Raw genomic sequence first — 20723 nt, forward strand, 5'->3', positions numbered from 1 at the left:
CATCTCAATAAACATTCCAATTAATTAAATAATAGATACCATTCAGTACGGACCCAACAATGGAAGATCAGATTGACATAAAAACGTGGATTTATAAGACCAAAAAAATCCAACCATGATCGCTCTTCGGGGCCCGTGGCGCAGTGGATATAGACGTTGAATCTCTATATTTCACAGGTAAGCATTGTATTTTCTTTTTTAACATGGAAGTTATCACTTATCAAGGCCAGGATGCCACTCGAGGATAAGGGTTATTGCATGTACAGTAGTTAATAGGATAATATCGTAGTAATCGTTAGTAATGGAGATTTGATAAAGTGTCTTACTTAAGGGGACAGTTTATCAGGAATTTGTTTATGTTGGACTTGAAGACATCCAAGTTGTAGTCAGGTGGGAAACAGGCAAACGGAAGAGAGTTCCACAGGCGTGCACTTCTAAGAAAGAAGTTTTGTTCATGGAATCTACGTTTTGATTTAGGCACAGATAAAGAATGGGGTAAATTATTGACAGTGGTTTCAGCTAGACGGGTTTTTTAGTGAAAGATTGGCGAAGGGGGGCCAGAGATTTGAGCTGAGATGAGCACTTGCCGTGGAAATAACGATAACACAAAGACAGGCTGGCAAGTCTCTTCTGTGAGAGAGAGGTTGCAGGGAAGAGAAAAGGGCACCCTGAAGATAGCGGATTCAATCCTACCCAAAATCCGTGGTGAGACGACAACTATGGAAGGCAGTAATTGCTGAGGATACAGTTAGGATATTCGGAGTTCCTATCTCGTCGCAGTAACCACATGACAGAGGTTAAAGTAATAATTGGCCGAACCGTCGCAAACAAGAACTAGAAGATGAGGATAATAGTCCACAATAAATAAATAAATGAACAAAGTTTCTCTTCTAGAACTGTCCGCTTGTGGAACTCTTTCCCTAGCCAGCTTTTCAGCTGACTACAACATTGTCGCCTCTAAGTCTATTTTAAACAAATTCTAATTGAGCCCTGTCCTAAAATAATCAAATTCTACCCAATTTTCACCATTGTCGGCCGTTACGCAATTATCACACTGACCAACTTCCACTCATTAACACTTATCCTTGAATGGTTTTCAGGTCTTGATACTTGGTGATTCCCGTGTAAAAAGAAACGATTACTGGTTTGTCGAGAAGGGATATTAGCTAGAAGCCATTTAATTTTATTTTGCTTAATACGGACATTTAATTTCTTGACTGTTTCTCAATTAAACACTTCCGGAGTCTAAACGTTTCGCGCATGTACATTGGTAAGCTTTTTATGGTTTATATTAGTGATAAGACGATCAATCGGAATATCAGTTTTTCAGGGTATCAGGAATCCGTATTGGAACAGAATAATTCAGACCTGATTTCGATATATAAACGATTTCGAAATACACAAGTTGTAAGACAAAAAAGTCAATCCAAAGCCAATTCAAACCTAATCTAATTTTTTTCACACAGGAATCACTACTTATCAAGGCCCCAGCCACTCGAGGATAAGGGTTAATGGGTATACATTAGTCAATATGATTATAGCGTAGTAAACATAAGTAGTGGCAATTTTGTAAATTGTATTACTTTGGGGGACGGTTCATCAAGAACTTTGGACTTGAAGAGAATCAGGTTGAAGTCAGCTGGGGAACAGGCAATCGGAACAGAGTTCCACAGGCGTGCAGTTCTAAGAAAGAAGCTTTGTTCGTGGAATCTACGTTTAGGTTTTCATGCAAAAAAGTAGATCAGGTGGACAAGAAAGTTCTTTTGATTTTAACTTTTAAATTCAGACGAACATATCTCGGCTCAAACAAAAAATATTGATCGAATTAAGCACCATCAGAATCAACACACTTTTGCAACTGCAAGATAATTATATTCATGCCAATAACGTAAACATCTTGCATTCTGGTGACAATGAAGTCCCTGGAGGTATTTGTGATATTGCTTAGGTTTTTGAAGCATTTCTCAAAAAGTTGTCGAGATGCTTGAAAAAGTGGTAGTCAGTAGGTGAGAGGTCTAGATAATATGGCGGATGAGGCAGAGTTTCGTAGCCCAAATCGTTCAACTTCTGTAAGATCGGTTTAGCAACGTACGGTTAAAGGACAATTGGAGCTTATTTGTTGATTAATGTGGGGTGTTGTTGTCAAAGTTTCTGATGTATTTCATCAATTTGTTGACGGTACTTCCCCGCCATAATGGTTTTGCCTGCATTCAAAAACCTGTAATAGATGCCGACTGGTCGCAATCGACCAAATAGTCAACATGACCGTCTTTTGGTGCAACTCTGGCTTCAGAAAGTGTCGTGGAGTTTCGCCGGCTGTAACCATTAAGCTGAGCGTCACCGGTTGTCGTAAAGAACCTACTTTTTATCGCAAGTCACAACGTGGTCGAGAAAACGGGTTGTTCTTGTTGCGTTTCATTTGGTTTATGTTCATTTTGTGAGGCACCCATTTATCAAGTACTTTTTGTCTTTCCAATCTCTCTCAAATAGTTGGAAATCGTCGTATACGTTATGTCTAATTCAAAAGCAAGTTCTCGAACAATTGTGCATGGATTGGCTTCGACTAAGGCTCTTAATTGATCAAAATATAATGGCCGACTACTATTGGTAAACATCTAATGGCCGACCACTATGCTCATCATCTTTAAAACTCTCGTCGCCGCCAGGAAATTTCTTAAACCACCATTGTGCTGAGCGTTCAGCAATGGTTCTTCGGCCAAACGCTTTGTTGCTATCGCGAGCTGTTTCGACAGCTTTTTAGCCCAGCTGTAATTGAAATAAGAAAATTGTGCAAATTTGTTTTTTTTTATCATCTTGTATTCAACGTTCTAAAAAGATGACATAATTGTTTTAAATCGATTTTAATTACAACGATCACATAGATCGAAAAACGCTCTTTAAAATGATGTATAATGTAAAGGTGTTATAGTGAAAACTTGTTTTAAAATACATCGTTTGAAATCAAAATATTTCAACCTAAAAGATTATCTTCCAAATGAATGTATTCTAACACTTGTTAGTGATATAAACTGCTAACAAATTTTTTGCAGAATGGTGACGTGATGTTTTAAAATTCAGAACTGAACTGATTGCTCGTAAAGCACATTCGCGCACATATTGCAGCAGTAGTTAAGAAACACTAGGCAACCATTATTATTCTGTACCAGTTATTGAATACAGAATATGTTGATTATATATATACATCTTCCTATGTTTTTGAATTTTTTACATAGGGATTGGTTATTCGTATTATTTGAATTCTTCGTACTACTGTTCTCATCTTGAGTGTCATTTTCACAACATTTCGATCGATGTAACCTCCGATCTTCTTGAGGTGTACCTTGTCGAACTCGAAAATGTTTCTGTCCAGCACGGGAATCTGGACGATATATCGAACGGAACCCTTTATTTACTTCACAGAGGTAACATTCTCTTGTTCCGTAAGCCCTGATTGGATATAAAATAGGTCTAAGGCTATATATATATATATATATATATATATATATATATATATATATATATATATATATATATATATATATATATATTCTCCTGACGGTTGAAGGTTCAATTCTCAGTGTGAACGACCGAAGATACAATTGCGAATTACGTAGAACCTCTATCCAATCATGGCTGACGGAACGAGAAAATGCTACATCCGTGAATAAATAAAGAGTTCCGTTCGAAATTTCGTCCAGATTCCCGAGTTCGACGAAAACCTTCTCGAGTTCGACAAAATACACCTGAAGAACATCGACCCAAATGTTGTGAAAATGACACTCAAGACAAGGATAGATATTCGAAGATTCCAAATAATATGCAAAATTCTCCCTATATATACTTCCTTGTTTTGTTTTGTTTTTTTTTTATTACATTAGTGCAAAAAGACTTTACGAGTAGAAAATATGTATTTGTTGTGATAGGATTGCTGCGAAAAGTAAAAAAAAAAAAAATAATCATTAGTGTGCGTCCTTGTAACAAAGGTATGGAACCACTGGTCGAGAGCGTGAAAGATTAGTCTAATCCGACGGACGAAGCCTATTTTTAGATTTGAGGGCGCATACATGCACATTAAAGAGAGATATTAAAGCCTTTTATGGAAACTTGCGCTGGCTCTTTAAGAATGCTTTTAAACAAAAGTCCACAAATGGGGTCATGTAGTTCACTACCTACAACAAACCTTTTAACCGTTTTAAGACAAAAGTATCGTGTATAACTAAAGTATTTTGTTCATCACGATTTTGATATTATACATATAACGCAGGATATATATATATATATATATATATATATATATTATATTATATTATATATATTATATTATATATATAGTGACCGTCAATATATATATATATTTATATATATTTATATATATATATATATAGAGAGAGAGAGAGAGAGGGAGAGAGACAGAGAGAGAGAGGGAGAGAGAGGCAGAGAGAGACAGAGGGAGATTGGCGGTCACTATATATAATGTGTATATTATATATATATATATATATATATATATATATATATATATATAGTGCCCGCAAATCGGTCGAAAACAACCTTTTCTTTTTCTAAAGCTTATTAAAATCTATGAAAATCCGTTATTTGTGAAAAACGTTTGGCTTTATCAGAAAGATAAAACCCTGAAGTTTATTATGCTAAAAGCAGAATAATATAATAATTTTCTACAAATTTTAATAGAATTTTAAATTTTAAAGTTTAAAAAAAAAAACACGCGTTTAACCCAATCTTCGCTGAATGTAAATAAAAAATAAATATTTTTTTAAAGGCTTTCGAGTCAATTAACCTAATTTTTTTATGTCTAAATAAAAATTACCTAACTTTTTTATGTCTAAATAAAATTTACTATGATTGGCAATAAGAATATGCAAAAATATAATTACTTTATATTTTAATAAATTCAAATAATTCCATTTCTTATCATGAACACGTACATTTTTACCTACCGCCGCCATCTTGGATTTCAGGAATGGGAACTCAGTTGTTAATATTCATTTAAGTATTTTCATAACTTTTTATGTAACTAGACAGGCAAATACATTTTTGTTAATAATTGAATTAAATTATAATTACAAATGTCATTTATAGTAAAATATGTTATTTTTAGCTTTATTATTTTTTCCCTTCATAATAATTGATCAATCAAGCTTTACATTTTCCATGTAAAGAAACACTGCTTTTTTTCTATTTTTACATCAAACATACATTTTTGGCACTATATTTTTCAGTTTTTATTTTTATGATTAAAATAATTTTTCCTTTCTTATTTTCTAATTAATAAAAACTAAAACTATACCATACTATATATTCCCCAATTTTTATTGCATAAATCAAGTTGACAAAGATTTCATTAGAATTTGGTGGCTCTTAAAAAGGCAGTTTTTTTTTGTTTTTGTTTTTTTTTGGTACCCTTTGGGGGGGGGCAACTTTTTGTAAACCGTAACGGGCTACCATGTCTTGAAAAAATCTCACGTAAAACGACACTTGTAGATATAATTAATACTTATAATTTTTACACCCTGTCTTGTTACTTTTATTTATTTATTTATTGGCATCGATTCTTTAAAGAATTCTTTATGTACTGGTACATAGAAAGTTTCCTCCATTCTAAAATTAAATTTTAAATTTATTTTTAAAGATTTAAAAGTATGCCTATTTTAGCGTATTTATAAAAAATATTTTTTTATCCTTATCTGAAAAATAATAATTATTGATAACAGATTCAATGAATCTCACACTTGAAAACGCAAAAGATAAAAAAAACTTAAACAGATTGAAATTTTGTATTTCAATCTTCGATATCGAAGACAACCTGGGAAAAAAAAAATTTTCTGCACTCATTAATCCGCCTACCACAATATGAGTGTATGCTAAGTGGATCCCTTGGACTTTAAGGGATCGAACAAGGGACAAATGAGGACGGGGGAGTATGAAGTCCCAAGATAGAATTATACAACGAATATGGAAAAAAAGTTACACCCATTCTTTACTTACGTGAAAATTTTATATTGATTAGATAATTACCTGATTTTTGGTAGATTTAAAAAAAATTTAAAGACAGACTCTGTTACGAAAACCGAAAACACTTCATAAATCTGGCAGTCATTTATATATATATATATATATATATATATATATATATATATATATATATTCCTATACATTTGTTTTTATTGTGTGTATATATATATATATATATATTCATATTAAAAATCCTTTTTTCTATTCATTGAAAAAGACAATACAACTTTCTTATATATTGCCGTTAATAGCAAAGATCTACCTAATTTGCATATTCTTTTAAATTCATTTTAATTAATTCCCTATTAGTTTTTCAGTTTTCTTATGGGATGACATATTTAGTTTACAATTACGTGCAATTATATTATGCAGATATTCTACATGATTTATACTTGCATAATATTTGCGTAAAAAGTTTTATAGGAAACACAAAACTCTTTCCAGATATAATTATTGTGTGCTTATTTTTGTTTAAAAAATGTTGCCTAGCAAACTCCTCTGTCAGTTTTTTTATCTACAGACATGAAACTTCATATATAAAGTATCTGAACTCATGCAAAACTTTATATTTGTGTTTAACCCGGGCAAATCGATACAAAAGTGTGAAAATTTAAAAAAATAAATTTTCCAGGTGATGGTCGAACGACGACATTTCGAATATGCATGCAAAATGCAGTAGTTATTGGCTCATATTTTAATTTTTGGCCTTGCAAATATGTCTTCATAGCTCCGTCATTACAGGACAAAATAATTTGTAAGCTAAGTGTTTTGCTTTCGATTCTTGCTGGTGGCGCACAAGACATTTTTTTTTAACTTTTTAAATTATTACTATATATTGAGTCCAATATAATATAATAATAAATACGAAATCTGCATAAATCAAAATATCTCATTAAAGCGTGTTTTACAACCGGGCAATATCGGGCGCCTTGATAGTATATATATATATATATATATATATATATATATATATATATATATATATATATATATATATATATATATATTGGAAGTCAATAGATACAAAAAAACATTAATTTATTGAGCTGCATCAATTGATAGTGGAGAGTATATGTTTCGAAATGTATGGAGTTAAGTAACGGTTGGTTCCAATAAATGTCATATGTTTAAGAGTGTCTTCTTTTTCCTTATTACTCTCCGTCTATCGAGGTTAACAGATACAAAAGGCACTGATTTGTTGAGCTACATCATTCATAGGAAAGAGGATAAGTTTCGAAATATTAGAGTTTAGTATCGGTTAATTCCAAAAAATCTCAGATGTTTTAGAGTATTTTATTTAACGTGTGAGTACCATTTATCGAGATCCAAAGCTATGCTGGGCATTCATTGGCTGAGCTACATCATTTGATAGGAGAGAGAACATAATCGAGATAGATAGAGTTAAGTATCAGTTGGTATTAAGAAATAGATGTTTTAGAGTATTCTTACTTCACGAGTCACCATTTGTCGAGATCAAAATCCACTAATGATGGTAATGGTTCATGAGATGATGATGAAAACAACTACTATAGAAAATTCACCATGAGGAATGGAATTAGCAATGTTTGACAACTTAAGACGAATAATATTTGTTTGCTTTGAACTTGAAGACGACCAGGTTGTATTCCACAGAATATCGGTCACGTGGCAATGTGTGTCATAGATTAAAAGTCTTTGAAAATAAACCATTTTCATGGAAATTGTGATTTGCTTCAAGAACATAGAGAAAGAAAAGAAAAATCCTTAAAACGGTGGTTCGAAGAGGAGATTTTGCTGTGAAACTGTGATACGATGGTAGCTAAGTGGTTAAGGACTGACGCCATAGGTGTACCAAGTTCGAATCCTGCCCGTTCTAAGGATGTTAGCAATTTTCACGAGGCCACATCCTGTGGGTGTCTGATTTTTTTTCTAGAAATAATCTTGATTAAATATATATCAAGGAAAGCAGTGCCAACGATAGTATCATCTGAGTCATAAAGAAATGAATAAATGAATGTAAGTTTTACGGTGAGGGAGCAGGGATTAGAGCTCAGCCGGACACCTACGATATAAATAACGTAAAATAAGAGTTCGTGGAGATTAGAAAGTTGACTTAGTGTTTACATTCAGAAACCTCGTAATTCTTACTTTCGTGCCAAGATCAAAGTTTAGTATCTGTTCTTCAGATGCTGCATTTCGATATCTTGTTCACTCTCAATGGAAGAGAAATCCTTCACAACTGAGACAATTGTTTTTTGTTCCTTTTCTCTGTGTTGAAAAACGACCCTGGTGTCTAACTCTTTCCCGTGAAGAGGCATTGCAAATAGGAACCCTTACTTTCGTTGTATTGTTCTTTATTCTTCTGAGAAAAGGGGAAAAATTGATGTTTTCTAGATTAGAATCCATCCATATACCGTTACAGTTACCGTTCTATAGTTGTTGTTTGGTTCTTTTTACTTTGAAGTGATACTTTTTAGCTATTTGCATGAAGTGTCTACATGCCTTGTCTTGAGCGACTTCCGTAAAAAAAAAGAGCTGGCATCGTCTCTTGTGTTAATGAAAGAGTATAGGAAAGCACTCACACTTCAATCGCGAAGTCGGTCTCCTACTCTGGTCAAAGCAAATAAAATGTGCCTTGAATGCCACATCTTTAGATGTGGTAGCAACACTATTATAAAATAAATAGAAATTGAAGAATCAGGGATGTTTATTTTAACGTATTAATCAACCACAGAAAGTATCTGGAGAATAAATAGCCATTGTTTATCTTCAGCTTATCCGTGTTTTTTCTATCCACCTGGACTTATCTTTTATTTAAAATTGAGTCCCCAATTTTAGTCCAAGGGCCGGTTGATGATAAGAGCAAAAAAATTACCAACCGAAATTACAATCAATTGAACGAACTAAAGTTCCTGCCCTATGCAACAATTTATGGCATTTATTTAAAGACGACTATATTGTAATTGGCTGGGAAGTAGACCAACGGTAGTGTGTTCCGTAGACGAGAAATCATTACAAAGACACTATGTCTAAGGACATTCCACCTGACACTCGGTATATGGAAGAATAAATGAAAGTTCATTGTCGTTGTGAAAGTAGGACGAGTTCTGGATGTGAATGTATGCAATGGTTACGTATTAGGGACACTATGTTAATAGCGATTAAGTTAGCTAGTATGGAGTTTGACAAGGATCACACTTAGTGAATATCATGATAACCCATATCTCAAAAAACAGAATCGTTTCCAAGGTTGAATCAAGGATAGCTGACACGTGAGGTCAAAGCTAAACGGTGTAGACAGAACAAAGGGATTACGTCACATTTTAGATTTAGATTTTTAGCTGAGACTATTTATGGGAGCGGTACGACAAAGATAGTCTATAATGGGGGTTTTTGGGAAGCTCGCACGAGACACATCGCCGATAATGCTGTAAGAAATTTTGATAATCGCTAATAGCGAAATATTACCGCAATATCGCGGTCCCTATCTCACACATTGCATTTAAGTTAACTAATAACTAAATAATTAGCTAATAGAACATTAGTCTCTCTCTGCAGAGTCAATTCTCTCTCAAATAAAACCTTTTAGAAAATTCTCAACGAATGTCTTCTTGTATTCTTTTTGTATAAAAAAAAATGAGAATAAAAGGAACCCACTTATGGCCGAAAACATTATCAATAATTTCCCACACTCCTAGTCTGTATCTAGACCTAAACATAGATTCCACAAACAAAGATTCTTTCTTAAAACTGCACGCCTGTTGGACTCCCTTCCGATTACCTGCTTCCCAGATGACTAAAATCTGATTGTCTTCAAGTCCAACGTAAACAAGTTCTTGATGAACCGCCTCCCTAAGTAATCCAATTTACAAACTTGTCACTACTTGTGTTTACTACGCTATAATCACATTGACTAATGTATAGCCATTAACCCTTATCCTCGAGTGGCCTACGGGCCTTGATAAGTGGTGATTCCTGTGTAAAAAAAAAACCTCGAATAAAGAACTTATTTCTTAATGAAAACATTACGGAATAGCAACGATGCATGAATTCCCTAATAGCAATGCGATCAAAAGTCAGCCCTGATGAAGTCCCGAGACGTTAAGGAGAGGGTTGTATAGCGATGCCATTAACAAGACTCCTGATAACGAAACGAAGCGCTTGACAAGATACTTGAAATTCGTGCGGCTTGTTTTGTTCGCTGTTTTCCTTTGTAATATCGTTTTGTTTTTTTTAAGTGAATATCGAAATTGCACACGACACCGACGACCTGATCTGTTTTATTATTCGATTAGTACCGACCTTCGCCGTCGGAGATTTCATTTGGTAACCTTTGTTACGGTGAAGAAAGAAGGATAGAGGAGGAAGGAGGGAAGGTGGACTGGGAGGAGTAGGAGGAGGCAGCCGGTGAAAAGAAGGCAAGGGGGGAGTGACATTGACGAAGAAAAAATGGTGGAGAAGAAAACTGAAAAAAAAAAGAACAGCAAGAAGGAGCGAAAAGGACAGGAAGGAGGAGGAAGCTGATGCGAGGATGAGGAAGGAGAAGGAAGGGGGCAATTAGACAATAAAGAAGATGAAACAGATGAAATAGTAAAGGAAAGAAAAAGTGGGAGCAGATCAAAGACCCAGAAAAAAAAAAGAGAGAAGAAAAAGGAGGTGAATGAACCGGAAGGGGGTGAGGGAGAGGAGAAGAAAAGAAGATGTCCGAGATGTAAGACGATGAGAAGTGGAGGATGAAGAAAAGGAGGAAAGAGAGAAGAAAAGGAGACGAGTAAAACAAATAGCAGAGGAAAGAAAAACGAAAAAAGAGAGAGAAAATTGAGAGACAGAGGGAAAATGGAAGAAAAAAGGAGAGAGACAAAAGAAAAATTAGCGTGAAGAAGGTGAAAAGAAGAAGAAAACGAAAAAAGAAAAGAGGAAGAAAATAAAGGAGGAACGAAGAAGAAGAAGAAAAGGAGAAAAATCAAGGAAGAAGAAGAAAAAAAGAAAAGTGAAAGAAGAAGAAGATAAAAAAGAAACAAGGAAAAAAATGAAGAAAATCAAAGCAAGAAGAAGAAAAAGAAAAAAGAGGTAGAAAATCAAAAGAAGAAGAAAAAGAAGAAAAAAGAAAAAGAGGAAAAAGAAATAGGAGAAGAGGAAAAAAAGAAGAGGACGAGAAAGAGAACGAGAAAAAAGACATCGCTTCTGTCGAGTAGGTTTAAATGTATAGCGACCATCTTTGTAAAAAATAAAAAAAAAAAAAAATGGACATAGGCATAAAAAAAGAAACGCTGTTTTTTGGTCGTCGTCCCCCCCGGGATTCTGGTTTTCTGTTCACATTCGAGGCTCGATTTAATTAGTCTTATGTCTGCGAGAGAGAAACACAGACTTTTACTGTAATCAGTTTATAAATCTTGTTCACAATGAAAACGTGACTTACATTTTGAAGAGATTTTCTTGTTATTCTCTTGCCGAGGAGCATTATTGTTTGAGGGTAACGAAGCCAATCCACTAGCTTATTTGTCTTTTACAAACAATACACGCGTACATATACATATAACACACTCAGTTACACCTCCTTTCATGTATATATATATATATATATATATATATATATATATATATACATATATATATATATATATATATATATATATATATATATATATATATACGTGTGCGTTTATTGCATTTATACACACATAAGAAGCTGATACAATATATCAGTATAAAGTTCAGTAGTCAAGTACTTGACCTGACGATTCCCTACGGTAATAAAACACGGACGGTTCTGCGCAGTTTAATTGCCGTAAATATATTTTCATACTTTACTATATATATATATATATATATATATATATATATATATATATATATATAGTTGTATTAATTTATATATATATATAGTTGTATTAATTTCTTCTTTTTTTTGTATATACGAAAACATTTTGCTACATATGTGCATAGATGTTACAGCTGTTATTTCTTTCGAAATCAAACGTTATCGTGCCACTAGTCTCGGCCTAGTGTCTATTGGCCTAATGACGTTTTATTTCGAAAGAAATCGCAGCTGAAATACGTATGCACATAGGTAGCCAATAATGTTAGTATAAATAAAGCAAAATAATCATTAGTACAGCTCTACTTGTTATCGAGCACTATTTTATAAACACTATACTTTCAGGAGATTAGCATAACTACCATAAACAAAAATACGGGACGAAGGTGGATCATCCGATTTGTGTCTTCAGTAACGTGGAGTTAATGACGCAACGACATAGTTAGACTTACATGGTCCATAGCTAATGGAAGTCTTGTGCTTCAAGCATGGAAATAAATGATTATATTCAAATATAATTCACGCCTTGGTGTTTCCCTTTTCGAATGAAAAGCATTTTTAATTTCGGGAAGCACGAAATAATCTTTGTGAATTTATGTGGCTTTTATTGGTAATCCTACCAATAATGTTATCCGTCCCTTTGGTAAAGACTGTCTGTGTAATTTGTCATTGGAAATACTTTTATACAACTCGTTCTAAAAATATCCATACGAATGAATGCTACATCAATAGATATTATACGCACATTCTAGGAACTAGACTATCACATAATGTTTAAACTCACACACATACACACACACACACACAAACGCACACACAAACGCACACACATATATATACACATATATATATCGTTTTAAACACTATATTTGTATGTATATTGTATATATATATATAGTTTTAAACATTGTATATTTATATATTAATTAATTTATTTATTTATTATTTTGATATATATATATATATAGTTTTAAACAATATATATTTATATATATAGTTTTAAACAATATATAGTTTTATATATATATAACTACTTAATTTACTCACATAAAATATACGAAATTTATGCGTAAAACCTTAAGTATTTACTTCAAAAGTGCTAAATACGTACGTAGAGCTAGTTAGTAAGTTATAAAATATATATGGCGATTAAGCTACACTACATAAGCCTGAAGAGTTCTAGAGTGGATGAAACGCGGAATATTCAGTGTAGCTTAATCGCCATATATATTTTATAACTTACTATATATATATATATATATATATATGTATGTATGTATGTATATATATACATATATATGTATGTATATATATATATATATATATATATAGGTTTTAAACAAAAACTTTTCTTAAATCACATAAATAGGCTAGCAAAGCAAAGAAAAATCCAGATACGAAACTAACATAGAATCGCAACAGTATAACTGATTAGAAAAAATAATTTAAATTAAATAAAGAAATAAAGAAATTTAATTTAAATTTTATCAATGAATAGTATTAATAAAACATAATGGACATAAATAATTAGTGGAAACATTGTATGATATTTTGTTTCAAAACTTTTGATTTTTTAAATGGAGATACGAAAATAGGTAAATATATAAATCTTATAAAAAATACTTTGCAAGGATGAGATATAGGTAAAATATTTTCGCTTGTTTTCTTTTTCTTTATGAGAGGAATTGTTTCCATAATGTTTTCTTGTTAAAGGGTTTTTATTCAATATGTCTTAAGAAAGGCTGTTCTTGTGAAAATTATCAAACGATATAATGTTTAAATTTGTCACAATAGTCTTAAAACAATTGTAACTAACGATGAAATACACTATTTGTCGCCATCAACACATTCTTTGAAGTCTTGTTTTTTGTTAAAGCAATATATAAATATATGTATATATATATTTATATATATATATATATATATATATATATATATATATATATATATATATATATATATATATATATAGGTAGTGAGTTATAATATATATATATATTATTGAGCACTGTTGGAGTAAATACTTAAATTTTACGCATAAATTTATACTTTCGTATATTATGTGATTAAATGAAGTAGCCATATTATATATATATATATATATATATATATATATATATATATATATATATATATATATATATATATATATAGTGGAGATAATAAGTATTTGATACATTCTGAAAAATTTTATTTTTCATTTTAATAAACACTTATAAAATGGAATTCAAAACAAAATTTTTACTCTATACAGATTGCATCATAACAAGCATATTACTACTCGGATAGTTAACATATTCATTTCAGAAAAGATATCAAAGCGAAAAGTGCCTCAACTCTCCTTCTTTATGTATTCCCTTCTTTGTAAATACAGGGCGGCCCACTTTAAAAAAAAAAAGCCCGATCTCTCTAGTATTTCTCTTAACGACCAACTGACACCACAAGACAAAATGCAATTCTTTTTCCAACAAGATAGCGCTACATGCCACACGACTCACAGATCACTGACACGAATTCTGGACATGTTTACGGAAGAGATAGCAATAATAAAACTTTATGGTCACCACGTTCCCCCGACTTGACATCATGTGATTTTTTTATCTTTGGGGAACTTTAAAACAAAAAAGTTTATGCAAATAATCCTCATAATCTAGACTAACTAAAGAAGAACATTACCAACGCTATCAGGAGAGTCACCAGGGAAGATCCATATGCAGTGTCTGCAAACGTTGTAAAACGTGCCCAGAAATGCATAGATGTAAACACTATCAATAATTTCCCCCACTCTCTATCTGTGCCTAAACATAAACATAGATTTTATGAACAAAGCTTCTTTCTAAGAACTGCACACCTGTAGAACTCTCTTCCGTTTACCTGCTTTTCAGCTGACTGCAATATGGCTGTCTTCAAGTCTAATGTAAACAAATTCTTTATGAGCCGTTCCCCTTAATAATCCAATTTACCAAATTCATATTTCTAACGATTACTATGGTATTGTCCTTTTGACCACTGTACTCGTTAACCCTTATCCTCGAGTGGCATCTGTGCCTTGATAAGTGTTGATTGCTTTGTAAAACAAATGTCTACGGGGAGCTCGTCCAGCATCTTCTAAAGCACTGCAGGTAACTAAAACGATGAAAGAATGTCCATCCTTTCTACTACATTTTCTGGGCTGCTTTTAAATGGGCCACCCAGTACAAATGCCATGTTCTAAGCCATATTCTTTTAAACCTGAAAAAGATCGAAGGTTACATCGACCGAAACGTTGTGCTAATAACACTGAAGAAGATAAATACTTACCTCAGAAATACAGAACTTGCATATTTGTGTATGTTGTCTAACACCACAAAATTATTTTTTTTTGTAAATATAATCTTTATAAAACATCATCAAAGCAAGATCACAGATAAATGTGAATGTGGTATTTTGGCGAAATTCTCTAGCATAAGGCAAGCTCAAACTGGTTTGACAAGAATTGGATGGCATTGACCTCCCCTTTCGCCAAAGTATTCAGGCTTCAAGCCGACCACTAGCGATAAACATCATGATTATTTTTCTTGTATGGAAAAGAAATTGTGAATATATATATTCTTGTTATCTCATGACTTGCACGACAGTCAAGGCTTTTAACCATTACGCTATCGGCGGCTGCTGTGCGAACCGTGAATTAACGATGTTTTGACATCATCCGAAATACCTAAGCTCGATTTGTTTACATAAAGAGCATCGCTTTATACGCTAATGGTAATTTGTGTATCACTTCTCAATATGCTCAGCTCAAGATAAGGAGCATTACAGTCATCCACATACAGTACTTTTTGCTGTGTCACAGCTCATCAGTGCGGCTAGACCGGCAACTACCCCAAGCCAGGATATATATATATATATATATATATATATATATATATATATATATATATATATATATATATATATATATATTTACGGGCTCCTTCAGTCTTTGACAGACTATAGATACCCACGAAGAGGTGCCTACCCGAGGGTTTTTTTCTGGCAGGAGATACGCAATCTCCAACCACACCCTTCCTGAGTGTTAAATATCAGTGGCAAGTGAAGTGTATGATAGGCGGAGATCTTATATATATATATATATATATATATATATATATATATATATATATATATATATATATATATATATATATATATATATATATATATGATGTGAGGTTAGAAAGAACGATCACGTGCGAATTTGTATTTTTTCTAAATAAACAGATACTTATTTATTTAATGTTTCAAATTTTCGGCTTATAAAAAAGCCTTCAGAGTGGTTGTGTATTGTAAGTCCAGTGGTAAGCGCTGTTCGTGCGCGAATATGTAGTATAAATATTAATCCACTTTTAAGAAGCACGGGGTCAGTGGAATTTAAAATGCGAGGTTAGAAAGAACGATCACGTGCAAATTTGTATTTTTTAAAATAACCAGATTTTTATTTATTTAAAGTTTCAGCTTTTCGGCTTATAAAAAAGCCTTCATCAGGATTAAAAAAAAAACAACCCTGTGAAATAAATAAATAAATATTTGTTTATTTAAAAAAAATGCAATTTCGCACGTGATCGTTCTTTCTAACCTCACATTTTAAATTCCATTGGCCTCGTGCTTCTTAATATATATATATGTGTGTGTGTGTGTGTGTGTGTGTGTGTGTGTGTGTGTGTGTGTGTGTGTGTGTGTGTATAAGGCCATATGTCTGCTTGTCTGTCTGTCTCTGTATTTTTTAACTCTATCTCCTCCGAAACTAAAAGTCGCAGAGCGGGGCCAGGGACTTCAAATTGGATTTTTACGGACCGTTTTTTGTGGGGTCTTTAGCCGATTAAAATAGTTTTTTGAGGGGTCAAAAATGGGTCAAAAAATAAAAAAAATCGTTATACATTTTATATATTCATCTTTGTTTATTTTTAATCTTTCATTTTTAATCAGTTCATATGCGTGTCACGTTGATACAGGTTTGAATACACCGGCTTTGAATGCTAAAGTTTCGATTCTAGCTGATGGCCCCCGTATGCTTTTTTCTTAATTTTGAAATCGCCACTCTATAATAATATATACGAAATCTAGATAAATTAAACTATCATATTTAAGCGTATTTTACGCTCGGGACAAATCCCCGCGCTAGTATATATATATACTTCTCTACTCTTCTGATGAGAAGCATTAGACTTCGAAATACCTTGGTATAAAAAGTCCCCTCTATCTCCCAACTAAATATTTGTACACCTTTATTAAATAAATGAACCATTCTCTATTCACCAATATATAGTTTTTGTCTTCATTTTCCAATCTTATTCTTTGTATAAATCACTCGTTCTATATTTTCCAATTATAGTGTTTGTGAATTCATTTTCCACTCCTATTGTCTCCTATATAAGCTCGAATGAAATTTGTTGAGCTTTATCTTATCCCGATAAGACTCTTCTTATAGAATTGAATGGACTCTATTCTCCATACTCTCTAAGCTATATATATATATATTAAATGTTTCTGATATAATGATTAATGAGTAAACAGAACCATCGTCATTATTGTATAAACCACATCGGTTACCAAACAGGAAACGAAAGACAGGTTGTGACACAAAGTCTAAAGAAGCCACGCCCACTCAATTCTGACATCGAGCTGTTTCCATGGTTACCGTTTTCAAAGTTGTGGATAAACCGCTTCCAGGAGAGGCCGTCAACGAGAGACACATTTTATCTTCCACTATTTGTCTTCATTGGACGTATTTTATGGACAGTATCGCAGCCACCTTGTCGTTCGTTTTCGTTGGTAAGCCGTCCGATAGAAATAACCATAGTGGTCATTGATGTCCGGCTGGGTAAATCTCGTTACGAGAATTTAAAGAGACAGTAATACTACGATAAATTAAAGGCAATATTTGTATACATTTTGACCGGTTGAAGGTCATTCATCTGAGTATGTTTCTGCGAATTTAACCAAAAGACCTTGAGCGGAATTTTTAAATCTCCACAATTAACCTTGTACTTTTGGAGAGTTCCTTTTAGGAGGAGTTATTTTTGGAAATCACTCCAGACAACATATAAAGCCACTTGATGTAAAAAGCTAACAAAAACGAAAAATTAATATCGCAAAGACAGGAGATGTCTATTGACATTAGTCTTGAAACGACAAAGATATACGAGGTTCCTTCATTAAGTTGCCAGACTTTTTTGTACAGGCATTTAAAATTGTCGTAGATTCTTGAAAATGCAGTATGTGATTGCTATACATCTTATGACATGGCTGACCAATTTTTCTGATTTCAGGTTCAAATAAACAGATATAGCAGAAATTGGAATACACACTACTAAAGACTGATTGTCACAGCTGGTGAATTTCAAAAATGTAATTTGGACGTGAGGACACGTTAGAATAACAATCTATACTATTAATAAAAGTCTAAATGTTTATTTTATTATGTCTGTGTGCATATATACCAATAAAACTTTCGAACGGATGCCCCGAATTGAAAAATCCTTTTTTCCTTGAAATGTATGAGCCCTAGATTATTTTTATCTATGTATGGTCCGTAACGAACAACGCTGAGTAACAAAAAAAAAAGTTATCTGTTAATGCCAACGGAATTTAGCACTGTATGTATACAGTCGCGGTAACATCTTTCGGCACACGGACAGGACTTGTGGCGCAATGGATAACGCGTCTGACTACGGATCAGAAAATTCCAGGTTCGAATCCCGGCAAGTTCGTAATAATTTTAACCATCATTTCATTCAACTTTTACTCATTATCCTTACCGTTGGTTAGGGTATTTTTGTTTTTTTTCAGTGATTTTTCAGTGAATTTCCCATACTCCGAGTTCACAGGGTAAGCGTTGATGGTAAGACGATGTTGAGTGTACTTGATATTGAGTGTACTCGATTTTTTGTTTGATTCAGCGTTGGGTGTGCTGGCGTGGCGCAGCCGCTAGTATGACATGAAATTCTGTTTTAAACTTGAAAAACGTACCACTAAAACGTATAAAATGCTCCAGGTTGCTTTTCGACCATCTTGCATAAATCGAGCATCAGTTTTTGAGTGGTATAAGAGATTCAAGGAAGGCAGGGATTCTGTGAGGGACGATGAGAGATGTGGGAGGAGTAAGGAAGTCAGAACACCAGAATTGATTGGCTAAATAAAACGATTCATTGATTAGGACAGTCATGTGTCTATGGAGACAATGAGTGCACAGTCTGATGTCAGTGTGGAACGTGTACTCACAATTATTCGCGAGGAACTGAAGATGCGGAAAACTTGCGTGGTGGTTGTCTCAAGGCTGCCCAGAGAAGATCAAACTATTTGACCAGGATTTGCATCGACAGCTCCTCACTATTCCTTTAGTCCAAACCTTACTCCCTGTGACTTTTAGTTATTCCCTAAGCTCAAGGAAAACATTAGAGACTTTCGTCATTAGACAACTGAGGAGATGAAAGAGGCTGTAACGAAGGTCATTGACACGTTCATAAACGAAGGCGTCTATGGGACCTTCCAGAAGTTGTTGGAACAATACAAGTGCGCTGCAACTGGAGGAGATTACTTCGAAGGTGAGTAGCGTTTCATGCGTGTACTATTAAAACAAAATTGTGCATGGGAAAGAAGTCTTGAAACTTAATGAAGGTGAGAGGAAAACAGTCAACCGAAAGAAACTTCCACAAACTTTCAGTTGCAGTTCTTGTAAAAAGGCTTCTAGAATAGGAAACTGTATTTCAATGAGGTATCAAGTCAACCGATATGTAACACAGGAAGCATGCCATAACAGTATTTATGAAAATGAATTGTGTGTGATAGCAGAGATGTTGCAGAGAACAAAAAAATGGTGGGGCTGGCAAGAAAAATTGCAAATGCGCTTCTGCACTTTATTTAACACCCTCAAATGGGACAAAGATTAACCAGCCTAAATATGACAACAGTACTCCAAATATGGTTCGATAGTTAATTTTTAGAGATGGAGAAAAGCCTAAAATTTGAGACAATATTTAAAGTGATAGAGATAACCGATTTTATGAGCAGTAAATAGAGCAATGGATCTATAACATGGGTAATCTATTCGTTACATTTTAACACGGATATGACGTTCTGTATGTAAGTCTCACAAACAAACAAAGGAACGAAATTTGCACGATTTTTTTTTTTTTTTTCAATCGAAAGAAAAGGCATTTATTACCGGTCGTTTCCATACCAAGCCGCGTGACTCGTATTTACCAAGCCAGCGACAATACGGTCCTCATAAAATCTTATTAAAAGTACGAAAGGTTAATGAGTTCTGCATCTTGTTTAAAAGTTCCCGTCCTGCTACCACGTGGTTAAAAAAAGACTCTGGCATGTCGACACGTGCTTTAAAGTCTCTGTCGCCGCCACGTGCTTTTTCTTCTTTTTTTTACTTCTCCTCGTCCCGATATCATATATATCCATTTATTTCTATGACGTCACGCTCCCATTTGCATACGTCGAGATATCGCTGCTGTTTCATACATATCAGTTGTTAATTATGAACTCTAAAAACAATTTGATGGGAAAAGAAGACCAAGAATTTTAAGATGGATTTAACATATAGTCACGTTTATGGGTTTTTCCTTGAAAAAAACGTTGAAAATAACATTTGTAAAAGACAATCAATCAATGAAAACGGCTAGAAATTACGACTTAAAAATGATATTAATAATATGAGATCATGTGATTAAAAAAATCTGTTGCGGCGGTGTTGTTTCCAAATAGTGTATTTCTTACCGATGGCTGCAAAACGTAAAATTAATTTACAGAATCGAATGAAAGTTGCTGTGATGAATTCATAGTACTTGTGCAACCCTCTAGAAACAACAAAATTCCACCTCAGATCTGTTTCCTGTTTTCCTGCTCAACTCCCCACAGTCCTCTG

At 33.4% G+C, this 20723-nt stretch overlaps 1 non-coding gene across 1 annotated transcript; it reads left to right on the forward strand.

Annotated features, from left to right (window-relative positions):
• Window positions 1-18485: 18485 nt before the first annotated feature.
• On the forward strand, window positions 18486-18558 carry Trnar-acg (transfer RNA arginine (anticodon ACG)). The gene has a single exon. It is a non-coding gene; the product is annotated as a tRNA-Arg (tRNA).
• Window positions 18559-20723: the final 2165 nt, after the last annotated feature.

This window comes from Euprymna scolopes, chromosome 28, assembly GCF_053919585.1.
Source record: "Euprymna scolopes isolate OS-2025 chromosome 28, ASM5391958v1, whole genome shotgun sequence".
In the NCBI taxonomy this organism is placed as follows: domain Eukaryota; kingdom Metazoa; phylum Mollusca; class Cephalopoda; order Sepiida; family Sepiolidae; genus Euprymna; species Euprymna scolopes.